General features: G+C 38.0%; 1 long non-coding RNA gene across 1 annotated transcript; it reads left to right on the top strand.

Moving 5' to 3' along the window:
* Positions 1-674: 674 nt before the first annotated feature.
* Positions 675-3,624, top strand: LOC136232085 (uncharacterized). The gene is made up of 2 exons (XR_010690295.1): positions 675-882; positions 1,174-3,624. It is a non-coding gene; the product is annotated as an uncharacterized lncRNA (long non-coding RNA).
* The last annotated feature ends 5,398 nt before the right edge of the window (positions 3,625-9,022 follow it).

The following is a 9,022-nucleotide window of genomic DNA, read 5'->3' as shown; positions in this document are numbered from 1 at the left end:
GATAATAATAAAGGTGGCATAAATAAGGAGGAAGTTGGAGTAAGGAGCAAGTTCCTTAAAATGAATCCACGCGGAGCGTGGATTTTTCAAATGGAGTGTGAATTGGTTGCTGGACTTTTCTCTTGATCATTCCTTCATTCACGCGGAGCGTGTTTTCACTCAAGCAGAGCGTGCCCAATCCAAGCGGAGCGTGCCTGTCACGTCCGTACCTAAAAAAAATATTATTAAAATTATCACGTTTGTGTTCAAAATTTATAGACTTTATACCCAATATTAATAGATGACTAATTGATTAACTATTTTGGTAGCATAAATGAAGTATAGAGATTTATTTTATGCTTTTAGGTGTAAATTCAAAAGTTTGGGGTAATTTTAAAAAAAATAAATAATAACGTGCTTTTGTTTCAATAATTGATCATACTATAAGTTTATTATTTTTAGATGAAAATGGAAATAGTGTTAAGAGATATATTTATATAATAATGCATAAATATAATTTTTAAAAATAAAAATAAATTACATGATACAAGTGCATTTTTATGTTCCAAGTGTCTTAATGCATATTAGATGTCCTTAATTTATTAACTTATAATGTCATGATTGTCCAAGTGTCACTAATTTATAATTTCAATATATCTTCATTTCGTATAGGTATAAGGGGGGAAAGATAATAATAAAAAAAAAGAGAAAATAGAAAGAAATCATTAGAAAATGAAGGAAATTAAGAGGATCAAATGGATCTTCTTTCTCCCCTTCTCTCTCTCGGTCGGAAATAGCAAGGAACGAGTTGATATTTTTATGCTCCGTGTATGGCTTCCGGTGAGACAAACTCCCTATTCCTTTAAAAGGATTCTACTCCGATCTGTGGCAAGACGGTTTCGGGTAATTTCAGGTTATCCTTTTTGGCTTTGGGTAGTTCAAAAACGTCTTCTCTTAATTTCGGATGGTTTCAATGAGTTTCACTTAGATCTTTTAGGGATTGTATCTATACATGCAAGATGATTTTCAAGGGTAAATCGTCTTTGTTTTGTTTTCTGTTCATACTATTTATTTTCTGAGATTTTGCTAGAGTTTATGTCTATCAGTTCTTCGAACTGAGAGTGCAGGTCCCTCAAGCTAGAATGTGGTATTAGCTATATTTAGTTTTTTTTAACTGAAAATTGGGACGCACAGGCAGTCCGGACATCCCGATTAGGTTGTCACCCCCGGCTTAGCCTGCAACCCGAACATCCCGATTAGGTTGTCACCCCGGCTTAGCCTGCAACCCGAATATTATTAAAAAAAAAGAAGAAGAATACAGAGGGAGGAAAAAGAATGAAAAAACAGAAAAGAAAAGCAGTAAGGTTATAGAAATCTAACGTGAGCTACGTTACATAAGTCATCAAAGGCGAAACTCTGACAGGGAGGCAGAGCAGAAGACCACCATAACGCGGAATCAGCTGATTGTCCGATGCTTGCAAGTCGATCCGCCGCTTGATTTCCTTCACGAAAAATATGGGATGCTTTCCAATTCATTCTGGAGAGCTTCTGAAGATAGAGATGCCAGACTTTTCTGATTCGCCAAGGGACATCAGTGGACATATTATTGAGGAGGTTAACTGCATATGTGGAGTCCGATTCAATCCACAGGCTTCTCCAATTTCTATTCCAGGCCTCATCGACTGCCATGATGATGGCGTGCAGCTCAACGATATGTGCGGAGCAGTTCTGCAAGGGGGATGCGAAACAACCAAGCACAAAACCTCTACTGTTTCTGAAAATTCCACCAATACCGGCACTCCCATTGCGGCTCGAGGCACCGTCTGTATTTATTTTGCACCAGTTAACCGAAGGAGGCAGCCAGCGTACAATTTTAAAGCTTGGCGCAGGAGGGGGTCGTGATCGTGCAGCTGTATTAGCAGCGCATTCATTGATCAGATGCAGCAGCTTGTAATTAAGCATTTGGATTGAAGGGAGGTCCTCATCGAAGATTGCTTTGTTTCGAACAAACCAGATAAACCAAACGCAGGTGACAGCCGAGATGAGCCAACGCTGCCTGCGACGCTTGCTGGTCTGAGCGCATCTGATCTGATTGCAGAATTCATTCAAGGAAAATAACGGGCACCGTACCAGGTTATCGCAACAAATGAGCCTCCATAGACTCGCAAAAACTCTGCAGTTGAAAAATAGGTGTTCTGTGCTTTCTTCGTTTTCTTTGCAGAGCTCGCAGTGTTGAGCCATGGAGAATCCACGAGCTTGCAGCTTGCTCTGAACCGTTAGTCTGTCGTGGATTAATAACCAGCAAGTGAAGGCTCTTCGCGGAGGGATGAATGAATTCCAAATCAAATTGCTCCAGTTAACCGGCTCTCCTTGATGCATATCATTGTACACCTCTTTGACAGAGAGGTTCCCCGATTTAGCCGGCTGCCAGATGCAACGGTCGTGGGCACCAAAACTGTCAATCCTCTTGATATTATCTTGAATATGGATTGGGATGGGATTGAGATCAACCCAACTGCCATTATCTCTGAGTTCATGCAGTGGTTTGAAGAGATTCACCTGTGATTTCCTTGGGATATTCATTTGATCCGCTACAAGAGGAACAATCCATCTTGTTGTCCAGAAGTTCGATTGGATCCTTCCCCAAACCACCAGAACGAATTATTCCTGACATTTTCATACATGTACTTCAAGGAGCACCAGATGGTTGAGCTGTTAATGAGTCCTTTGGCCAAGCCAGAGCTGTCCAAGAACCTGCTTCGAAGCAATGAAAGAGTGAATCCATGACCTTGCACCCCAACAAAGTTTAGCAATCAGCGCCAAGTTGAACCGCTTGAGATCTTTTATGCCCAGCCCCCCATGTCCAGTAGGTAAGTAGCATATCTGCCAGGGAACGGTGATGAGTTTCCGTTTGTCTCAATCTCCAGTCCATAGGAAGTTACGAATGGCTTTGCTGATTCTCTTAATTAATCCACTAGGCCACTTGTAGATCATGAACGAGTGCACCAGGGCACATGTTAAAGAGGATTTGATGAGAGTGACCCTTCCTGCAGTTGATAGAGATTGTCCTCTCCAGAGACTGAATCTGCTAAGAAATTTGTCCATTAGAGGCTGCAAGTGACGGGGTCTGGGAGCTCCTTGAAACAGCGGAACTCCGAGGTAGATGATGGGAAGAGACGCTATTTTGATGCCCAGAATATCTGCAAGCCGAATTTTCGGTGAAGAGGGGATGAAGTTCCCAAAAATAGCTTGTGATTTGTCCCAGTTTACTGCTTGACCTGACATGGATTCATACAGCCCAAACAAGTCCTTAATGCACCGCATGTTTCCCAGCGAGGCTTTGCAGAATATCATCATATCATCTGCATAAAGAAGATGAGAGGGAAAGAGAATCATTTGAAGCTAAACCTTTCTTGAAGGACCAAAATGAAAGAGAATCATTTGAAGCTAAACCTTTCTTTTTCATATCTATTGAATAGTATAAATGGTGGTTATTTATTTTGCAACGCTGAAATTGGATGCTATTTTTTTAACAGGACATAAGATTACTTTGATGTGTTGTTGGATTCATTATTCTTGCTTACAGTTAAAATGATGTTGTTTATTAAATTTCAGCTATTGAAGATACAATTGGTGGTGTTGGCAGATTTATTATCTCAATGTTTTCATGGATAATAATTGTAATGGTCTTATATGGGGTTTTTACTTATATTCTACCATGCTATTGTTATATGTTGTATGCAATGGAAAGTTTTAATTTTGTAGGCAGTGATTTAGATGCAACATGAATGTATATATGTTTTTTTTCATCTAATGATAAATTAATGATAAATTAGTGCTATTTAGTTGAGGCTTTGTCGCTTAAATTGTTACTTCACAATTTTTAGCTGGAAAATGTGTTTCATAGTTGTTATCAAGGTCAATTGTTAAGTTGGATTCGTTTTGTAAAAATGTTCCGTTAGTAAACAGAGTCGTGCTAGATGTTCAGTTGGATTTGTTTGGTAAAAGAGTCGTTTTAACTTTCGAGTTGATTCGTTTGGTAAAAACGATTCATTTGGTAAAAAGAGTCGGGTTAGACGTTGAATTGGTTTCATTTGATAAAAATTGATAAAAAAAATGTTTCGTTGCCATGTTAGATGTTTAAATTGGTTTCGTTTGAAATGACAATCTAGAAGAGTTGGATGAGAATTTTACATTAAAAGAAAGAAACTGGTAAGAGAGGGAAGTTTTAGAAGAGTTAGAAAAATAAGTAATTGGAAAATGCTCGTATTTAAAGGAGTTATCATAAAATATTTTAGTGCCAATTATAAGAATTCTAGAATCATTTTCAAAACGTGAGAATTTTGAACTGCTTTAGAATTGAAAAGTATAAATTGAAAGTCATTAAGCTTCTATTATATATATAAAGATAATAGATTGCTTACCTCAAGATTGGTGGGAATATGTTGAATCGGGGATGATCTTACTAGAAATAGTTTTCTACCATGAATTAAAATATTTTATTAATGAAGCTAAGTTAAATATGAGAAATCTAATCATATTAGATTATTTACAATTCGAGAGAACTACGTGGCTTTGATTCCTTATTTAAAATATCGGGATACGTAGGAAGCTTGATAAGAATATATTATCAAGTCCAAGCCAAATAGATACCTTAACTTTGAGACTTTAAGGAAAATGCTTATTTCGGATTATTTGATTATTAGATTAGACCAGTAAAGATGCAAGGGTTAAAATTGTTGCATTCGAGCCGTGTGATAAAATTTGTGATAGAAATATAGATTTTATAACCTTATAGAGAGAATTGGAGTTTGAGAATAGAATAACGACTAGAGGGAAAAAAATAATAAAATAAAGGAAATTAGTTATAGTTCGATTTGCTTTCGATTATGGTATTACATTAGGTATTTGTAATTTTTTCCTGTCATACCTGATGCCGTTTAGGGTCGGGTTTGATAGTGCCTAATTCACAGGGCCGGCTCTGGGCTATGAAACGAGGGGCGCCCGCCCAGTAGGGATGGCAACGGGTAGGGTACCCGCGGGTAGTGCCAATCCCAAACTCTTACCCGTTATTTTTTAATTACCCGTACCCGTTCCATTACCCTAACGGGTATATTTTTGCATCCCATACCCTTCCCATTTAATTCGCGGGTACCCACGGGTACCCTTACCCGTTAAAAATCAATAAATAAAATAAAAAATATTGCAACCAGCTAAGGCTCATATGAAAGGCAGGAATCAAGGCTGGGGGATTTAACAAAGTATAAATTTAATAAATCATTTATCTAAAATTTGAACAAATTGAACCTTAATCAATAAGAATAAGTAGCTTAGTGGTATCACTCAATGGTTAAAAAACAAAATGTTCGGGTTTAAAATCTCAAATATTACATCTAAAAAACAATAAATTAAAAGAATTATGACGGGTAACGGGTATCGGGTACCCTGGGGGTATTCCCATACCCGTCCTATTACCCTAACGGGTAATTATTTTGATCCCATACCCTTCCCATACCCTTTTATATAGGGTATGAGTAGTCCCATTAGGGTCGGGTAGTGTCGGGTACCTGCGGGTACACTACCCGTTGCCATCCCTACCGCCCAGGGTCCATAACGATAAGGGGCCCAAAAAATATTTTTATAGTGTTTTTATAAAATATTTTTATAGTGTATATATAAATATAGAGATGAATATGTAACATTAGAATTAATTGGTTTAGTTGGTAGGAGAAGTTTCCTAGTGATTTCATTTTAACTTGAGGTTGAGTGTTCGAGTCTCCTCCTTCCCATTTTTTAATTACTTTCAAATATTTTTTCCCCCTCACCTTAGTTTATCACTATGAAAAATAATATATTTATTTACTTCTTGCAATTTTACATGACACATATACTTGTTATTTTAGTAAACAAATAATTCTAGTTAGTATACTCATTACTATTGTACTACTAATTTAGCTTCCGTATAAAAAATATTGCAATCTTAAACATAAAGTTTACGAGTTGGTGCAATTTCAAACCTAGTTGATTAAAAATGAGTTTTTTCCATTAGCATTAAAAATGAGTTTTTTCCATATTGAGTGACTAGATCGGTGGAGGTTGGAGTGAGGATAGAATAAGAAATTACACATAAAAGACCGTATTTTCGTCAATTAAGCTTGAAAATATACCAATTGATAAACATTAAGCTTAAAATTGCATTATTTTGTGTATGAATGCTAATTACTATCTCCTAATAACCATATGACTTCTTACAAAAAAAAAAAAAAACCATATGACTAAATTAGTACCTTATTCCTTATAATAAAAAAATCATTCAGCCTCCAACTTAAAAAAGAAGAAGAGTAAAATGTATATATGGGGGCCCAAATTTATCATCTCGCCCCTGGCCTCTAAAAGGTCAGGAACGGTCCTGTAATTCAAGCGGAGCGTGGATTGACTGCTGGACTTTTTTCCGGATCAAACATTCCTTCACGCGGAGCGTGCCTTAGCTGCTGACTGGCCGCGTGGGACTGTTTTGGACCCTTTACTCGTATGATCAATCGTGCTTGGTTCTTCCTCCGACTTTCTTCGCCCAGACTCGATCCTCAAGGAGATGCCCCGCATCAGTTCCAACTTTGAATACTAGATTCTCGTTTTAGTATGTTCAATAAATTTTAATTTGTTTTTTTTAATACATTCTGTTTCTTTTTGTATTAATTTGGGTATGATTTGTTGAATATAAGATTATATGGATCTAATCAAATATATATACATATATTCAATCTTTACTTATTTAAGTATTTGAGCGGATTTTCAGACGTCGATCTTTCTGTGACGAGCTGATACTTCCATTTCAAGCTATCCATGGGATTTTAAAAGGGTCTATATATTGTACGACATCAAGTCTCAATTTTTATATGTATTTTTTAGGGTGTTGTTAAACCCAACCCCATTTTCCCACCCCTAGCCCCATGAAAGGACGAAAATGCCCTTTCATGGGTTTTGGGAGGGGAAAAGCTATTTTTTTTGCCAATTCGACACGCGGGCGTGTGGCCATCACGCCTCACCTCGCGGTCGGACGTGATAGCCTCACGCCTCACCGCGCGGTCGGTCATACGAGTAAAGGGTCCAAAACAGTCCCACGCGGCCAGTCAGCAGCTAAGGCACGCTCGATCCTCAAGGAGATGCCCCGCATCAGTTCCAACTTTGAATACTAGATTCTCGTTTTAGTATGTTCAATAAATTTTAATTTGTTTTTTTTAATACATCTCTGTTTCTTTTTGTATTAATTTGGGTATGATTTGTTGAATATAAGATTATATGGATCTAATCAAATATATATACATATATTCAATCTTTACTTATTCAAATATATATACATATATTCAACCTTACGGTCGGGCGTGTGGCTGTCATGACCGACCACGCGGTGAGGTGTGAGGCTATCACGTCCGATCGCGAGGTGAGGCGTGATGGCCACACGCCCGCGTGTCGAATTGGCAAAAAAATAGCTTTTTATCCCGTAAATAGTTCGTTAAATCCGTAAATAGTCCGTTAAACCCGTAAATATGCGGTTAAACCCGTAACTACAGAATTGTACTTAAAACCAAAAAATAATATAAGTTAATTAATAAATATTATTAATCACAACATATAAAACTAATATAATCTAGTCCAAGCCTCTCTCCTTTCAGCGTATAGATTCTCCAAGTGACGAACACTCTGATGACAAAATAATCGCCATTGGGTGGCAATGGGAGGCACTGGAAACGAAGGATGTAAATAAAGACGTATGTAGTGACGATAACTCCCCAAATGACAAATCACAATCTCTCGCTCAGGTGGTCTTCCATCGTCCGAACGCATCGACAGTATAGTGCAACATCCTAATTGTTCTGTAGTAAAGAGGAAAATTACTGCGTTCAATACAGATGCAGCAGCAAATAAGTCATCCGGACTCACCATTCAGTGGGACTCACCACAACCCGCTCCTGCCCATTTAATACGTGTGAGGGCAACATCAAATCTGTTCCCGTACACTGGCTCATACAGATCACAGTTTGCCCGCATCTCAATCTCTATAAGCACTCTCATCAGCTTCCACTCCTCTTGGTTATAGGTGATTGCATCGGCTAAAACACGAAATCCACAGTTACCATCTGCTACAACATCATGGAATCTAGTAATAAATGGTACGATGAGACCTTGAACCCGATGTAAATGGTGGTAACTAGCGATATCCGCATCAAATCCGACTGAAAATATTAATATATGAAATTTATCAATAAAAATATATTTACTTTAACTTCAACATATATATAAATGAAATAAAATATACCAGCATATGGCTGTTATGCACAGATGAGGATGAAGAACGGCCTCGACTACGACTACTCCTCGAACCTGAGGACCGTGCTCGACCTCGTGGTGACTGATTGTACTCCCATGCACTCGGATTTCGTTTTGTTGATGAATTTCCCTTTGGTCTACCTCTAACAGTGTCTTTGACCTCAGGTTCTTTAAAGCCACTTTGTTCCGGGTTTATCTGATTATGAATGTACATCGATATGCTACGCACCATTGAAGGATCTAATTTTTCAACCTTTTCCACAAGAGATTGAAAAAATCGGTGATCCTCAGACCCGTCAGCATATACTGGAGCAGTAACTGGTATGTCACTCAACCCTTCAAACGCAAGAGATCTCCAAAAAGGATGGATGCGGTCAACACGGACCGATTCATTTGTGTCAATATATGTTTTAAGCTCACATGCACACGGAATGCCATGAGTCATGGGCAACACGCATCCGCATTCAGTTACCACATTCATACTCAATCCGTGCATACGCTTGAGCTCATCATTTAGTACAGCCAAGCAGTAATGTGAAACGTGTAAGTCGAGATACGTGAAAGGTTCTCCACAGTGATTCACCGCAGATCTTCTTCTCGAGTCCTCGAGTGAGTATCTGAAATATACAATGACGGATTACAAAACTAATGTATTAAATTTTAAAAGATTAAAGCAAATAACAGAATAAATGTCTTACTTGATCGCCTCGATCTG

Source organism: Euphorbia lathyris, chromosome 6 (genome assembly GCF_963576675.1).
Source record: "Euphorbia lathyris chromosome 6, ddEupLath1.1, whole genome shotgun sequence".
Classification (NCBI taxonomy): domain Eukaryota; kingdom Viridiplantae; phylum Streptophyta; class Magnoliopsida; order Malpighiales; family Euphorbiaceae; genus Euphorbia; species Euphorbia lathyris.
The sequence above is the reverse complement of the archived record's forward strand: the minus strand, read 5'-3'. Positions and strand labels throughout refer to the sequence as shown.